The sequence below is a fragment of the Acartia tonsa genome, chromosome 12, assembly GCF_053477335.1.
Source record: "Acartia tonsa isolate MP-2025a chromosome 12, ASM5347733v1, whole genome shotgun sequence".
NCBI lineage: Eukaryota > Metazoa > Arthropoda > Copepoda > Calanoida > Acartiidae > Acartia > Acartia tonsa.
In genome coordinates this window covers 1,200,060-1,205,888 of record NC_137271.1, presented here as the reverse complement: position 1 = coordinate 1,205,888, position 5,829 = coordinate 1,200,060, and positions in this window count along the sequence as shown.

Genomic DNA, 5,829 nt, shown 5'->3' with positions numbered 1-5,829 from the left:
GAACAAACAGCTAAATATTCTTATAAAGTGTATTAATTCAAGACAAGATTAACATACAATAATAATATTAATATTAAGACAACTGTTCACTTTTATGTTCGTGTCGTGTTGCAGAGCAATGTCTTGCTCCGAAACGGTTGACACAAGAACTAAAAGCTAAACTATAAAATACATGCATTGCTCTTAAGTCAGGAAGAAAGGGACTATACATCACAATAGACACACCAATGGTAAATATCAAAGAAAATCCTTAATATAAAGTAACAAGATCTTTGTGTCTGTTCCAAAATCGCCAACTTTTAAACGTATATGGTTCTCCTTTTACAATGTAGATTCTAATCTTGGGAAGATTTATAACTATTTTGGAGGTGGGTATGAAAGCTTTCCCAAGAAAAATTGCCCCTAGAAAAAATACCCCCTTTCGAACAGAAAAAAATAACAATTTCTTTTTAAAATCTAAAAGTAAAGGGTCGATCTACCCCAACTCCTCTCAAGTACTCCTAGAGGCCTCTATTAACCCTTTACAGTCGGGCCCCTTGCCGCACCTTAATCGGTCGGGGGGGGGGCGTTCAACGCCCCCCCCTAATTATCTCAGTTCCTATTAGAGCTAGAGGGCTAAATTTTTTTGTGCAAGTCCCCTGTTTGATAATGAATTTCCGACCTTTTATAAGTCTAAGTCAATTTTCGCTTCCTTCACCCTTTTATTTAACAACCTTTGTTTTTAGGTCTTTTTTATTTAAAAATTTCAAACGGCTGTAATTTTCTTATTTTTGAAGCTAGAAGAAAAATTTTTTCACAGAAAATGTTTATTTTTATGTAAATTTTACATTAAAAATTTCAAATATAAATTTCAGCGGCTGCAGCTGTACTTGGCAGCTGCCAGCCGCCGTAGTCGGCGGTCGGCGGGAAAACGGCGGCGGATCTTCATGAAATTTTAATACGTTATGTAGACATGTAAGAAAAGCTTAAGTTATAAATTTGAAGTCTCTAAGTCAAAAATTGCGGCCACAGGAGCCTTTTAAAGATTTCTGGAGACCTGGAGGATCAGGACCTGTAGGATCATACCTGGAACCTGAAAGTGACTTGAACACCTGTATTTCATATAAGTATGAACTACTAGAGGATTTTTTAGTATTTTGGTATGATAAAATGCTTTGTTTTAGTCAAAAAAATATTTTTGCTCTTTACCTGGATGACCCTGCCAGGTTTGCTGGCATCCTGTGCCCGCCAGGATGGAGATACTCAAAAAATTCCAACTCTCAGTTATGTGTCATACCCATACTTAAAAAGTCAAGCAGTTTGGGCTCTTTATCTTTCACACACAGAAAATGAGATAGAAAAAACCGGATGGGGGGGCGTTCAACGCCCCCCCCCCGACCGTTAAGGGTTAACATAGCCGCTAGTTTAAAAAAAAAGAATATAATCCAGATTGAATATTCTGCCTGGCTAGCTTGAAATAAAATTAATCCATAAATTATTACTTGAATGGTGCACCAGATTTTCAAGTACTCTAATAAAGAGATACTCTCAGCTAGCTAAATCCCCCCAATTTACCCTTTAAATCATTCCCTTCCCCTTCTTTTAGTTGAAAAAAATTACTAATAAATAAGGTCCATATTAGCAACCTAAATTGACAATAAATATTCCCTAGTCAATATATCCAAATATTCTATTTAAATAAAAAAGAAAATACAGTATAGAAAATAATCCAGGACGAAAATGTTGCCTGACTAGCTTTAAAAATGAATTTGGAACTTTAAAAAAGGCAATTTTTTGTTATTTTATACAATTTAAATCAAGGGTTACCTGGAAACTCATCGCCACTTACGCCCCTTGTTTTCTTAAAACCTTCAATAAATACCAGAAGGAAGATAATAATTTAATTAATGCAATTTTTCTAGAAATATCAAAGTAAAAAATATTATGTGGCTTCTTTGGGTCATAAGGTAAGTATAGTTATTTATTACATCGTATTAAAACAGCTTTCCGCAGAAAAAAATGTACAATTATAAGATAAAAACCATTATTTAGCCCTTGCCTTTGGCATCTTGGGGCAACAGTGTTTTTTTATCCCAGAGCTGCCGCTGGAAAGGACTAGAAAACTGAATTTAATCTTACAATTGTACTTTTATATTCATTGAAAACCAGATATGATATGATTGATTATAAACATAATTTTTCGGTATGGCTTAGAATTAGAACTGATTTTAATCCACCAGATGTTAATAGTTTATGAAGTAATACTAAAACATACACTTGTCTAGTATGGGTGCTTCAAACCTTATTAATATAAGCTTAATTATAACTGGTTTTTAGCCATTCTGAAGAATCATGTACCATATTGTATTATCGACAATTCTAGAAATGATAAAAATAATCCTAATATATGTATATTTAAAACCTAATTGGTTTGTAGGACATTAGGCCATCCAACAAAAGACATATTTTTTCTAAGTGTTTAATAATTTTTTGGCAATTAACTTATGCCCTTCTTTCTTATTATGTTTCTTGCTCTCTTTTTTAAAGACCACTGAACATTTGCTTGACAATTTGCTTTGTCCATATTACTTTACATGATTTTTTCATACATTATGGATGTTGTCATCCTTGGTTTTTCTATAGAAATATTTTGTTAAGGTGAACCATAGTGAAAATAACAATGCTGTCTTTCAAATGTGTGTGCATCCTAGGTAAACTCCTTGGTCCTTATTTAAAAGTAATTGGATATCTGTACCAAAAGATATTATTATCCAATATTGTTCTCCTTTACAATGAAGCTTCTCATAGGTCCTGGGAAGGTTTAAAACTAGTTTAGGATAGGATACTACTGCCCACCAGAGTAAAATCGCCTCTAGATAAAAAACTTTCCCTCAAAATAACTTTTTAAAAACTAAAATTGAAGATGAGGTGGGTTGACTTGCAATAACTGTTAAAGAGATAAAGTTGTTTAATCAAAGCTTCACATAAATTCCAGGTTGGTTTATGACAATTTTGGGGTGGTTTCAGGCTATTATTTGTTCCTTTCAAGCCAGTATAACAAAATGAAGACGTTCCGGAAATATACAAATAGTGCCCTATGGGGCAACCCTGTCCAAAACATACAAAAACTACTTTCCCCCCCTTTATTTCCATTTTATTCTAAAAATCAGGGGGGAGGGGTGTTTTTAGCTCAACAATACATTATTTAGGAAAATACCCGATTTCTGAATCTAAAAATAGTATTACTTTATTTTCAACTTTTTATGATAAAGAATTTTAAATATGACAAAGAAATAAAACTATTTTTATAATTTGTTTTAGGTTTGGTGATATAACTTGTGTAGTTGCTATCAGAGACATAGAGGCTGGGGAGGAAATATTCACCAACTATGGCAAAGCTTACTGGTCTAAAGATACTACGTATATATTTTTTAAAGATTATAGCTATCATGTCAAAATAGATTTAAACAATTAAATTCTCATAAATTCTTGCCTATTTTTACAAAATGTAGATTATAATCACCCAAAAAAATTGACCAACTTCAAAGCTTACATATAAATATATGGCAACGCTTACTAAAGATACTACATATATATATTTTAAAGATTATAGCTATCATGTGTAAATACTTTTAAACAAATAAATTTTGATAAATTCTGGTTTATTCTAACTAAATTTAGCTTATCATCACAAATTCTTTCTAATTCTAAATCTAGCTTAAACTTATAAAATATTCGGCGACTATGACAAAGCTTACTGGTCAAAAGATACTATGTATATATTTTAAAGATTATAGCTATCATGTTAATGTAGTTTAAACAAATAAATCATCATTATTTCTTGTTGATTCTAACAAAATCTAGCTTAATCTCACAAATTCTTTCTAATTATAACCAAATCTAACTTATCGTCACAAAATATTCTCCAATAATGACAAAAGCTTATTGGTCAAAAGATATTACGTATATATATTTTAAAGATTATCATGTGAAGATTTAAACTGATACTATTTTCGAGAAATAAATCATGTATAATGCCTTAAATCTAAACAAAAAATAATTTGTAATCTAATGGAGCTTCTTTTTTATAGGTGCCTATGAAATATAAGGATTTAAAGTTAGCCCTACCTATTTTTCACCTAATTTCTAGTTGTCCTTATTTGTATATTTAAAACAATAATAGATTTACAAATATAATAAACTATACAACTAAATAATATCACAATTTACTTCTCAATATATTCTTAATCTATTAATTAAGATATAGCCATGACTATAGAGACATCAGCTGATCTATAGTTATATAGTGTATATAGTTGATAATAAAGCAGTGTCTACTCTAGTCATGTATATTATATAACCATGACTATAGAGACACTAACTTATCTATAGTTATATATAATATATAGTGTAGAAATTTGATAATAAAGCAGACTCTAGTCATGTATAATGTATAACCAGGACTATAGAGACACTACCTTATCTATAGTTATATAGAATATATAGTGTAGATGGTTGATAATAAAGCAGTGTCGGGTATAGTCCTTTCCATGACATCGCTCCATATGGGGCGATGATTTTCTATAGCTCCTTCAAGGAGCTATAGCATAGCCTCTTATCATATGGAGCGATGTGATAGCCCCTTTTAAGGAGCGTTCATATCGCCTCTTATGATAAGAGGCTATGCTATAGCTCCTTCATGGCCTCTTAATAGCTCCTTTGAAGGGGCGTTAATATCGCCTCTTATGATAAGAGGCTATACTATAGCCCCATGATGGCTCCTTCATAGCCTCTCCATCGCCCCTCCATAGTCCTTTACCTTCAGTGCCCCTTCATCGCTCCTTCATCGCCCCTACATCGCTCCTTCATCTCTCCTTCTTGAAATTTATATTAAATTGTACTTTGATGGCCCCTACATCGCCCCTCCATCGCTCCTACATCGCCCCTTCATCGCTCCTTCTCCAAATTTATACTACATTGTACTTTGATGGCCCCTACATCGCTCCTCAATCGCCCCTTCATCGCTCCTACATCGCTCCTTCATCTCTCCTTCTTGAAATTTTTATTACATGGTACTTTGATGGCCCCTACATCGCTCCTCCATCGCTCCTCCATCGCCCCTTCATCGCTCCTACATCGCTCCTTCATCTCTCTTTCTTGAAATTTACATTACATTGTACTTTGATGGCCCCTACATCGCTCCTCCATCGCCCCTTCATCGCTCCTCCATCGCCCCTACATCGCTCCTTCATCTCTCCTTCTTGAAATTTACATTACATTGTACTTTGATGGCCCCTACATCGCTCCTCCATCGCCCCTTCATCGCTCCTCCATCGCCCCTACATCGCCCCTACATCGCTCCTTCATCTCTCCTTCTTGAAATTTATATTACATTGTACTTTGATGGCCCCTACATCGCTCCTCCATCGCCCCTTCATCGCTCCTCCATCGCCCCTACATCGCTCCTTCATCTCTCCTTCTTGAAATTTACATTACATTGTACTTTGATGGCCCCTACATCGCTCCTCCATCGCCCCTTCATCGCTCCTCCATCGCCCCTACATCGCCCCTACATCGCTCCTTCATCTCTCCTTCTTGAAATTTATATTACATTGTACTTTGATGGCCCCTACATCGCTCCTCCATCGCCCCTTCATCGCTCCTCCATCGCCCCTACATCGCCCCTACATCGCTCCTTCATCTCTCCTTCTTGAAATTTATATTACATTGTACTTTGATGGCCCCTACATCGCTCCTCCATCGCCCCTTCATCGCTCCTACATCGCCCCTACATCGCTCCTTCATCTCTCCTTCTTGAAATTTATATTACATTGTACTTTGATGACCCCT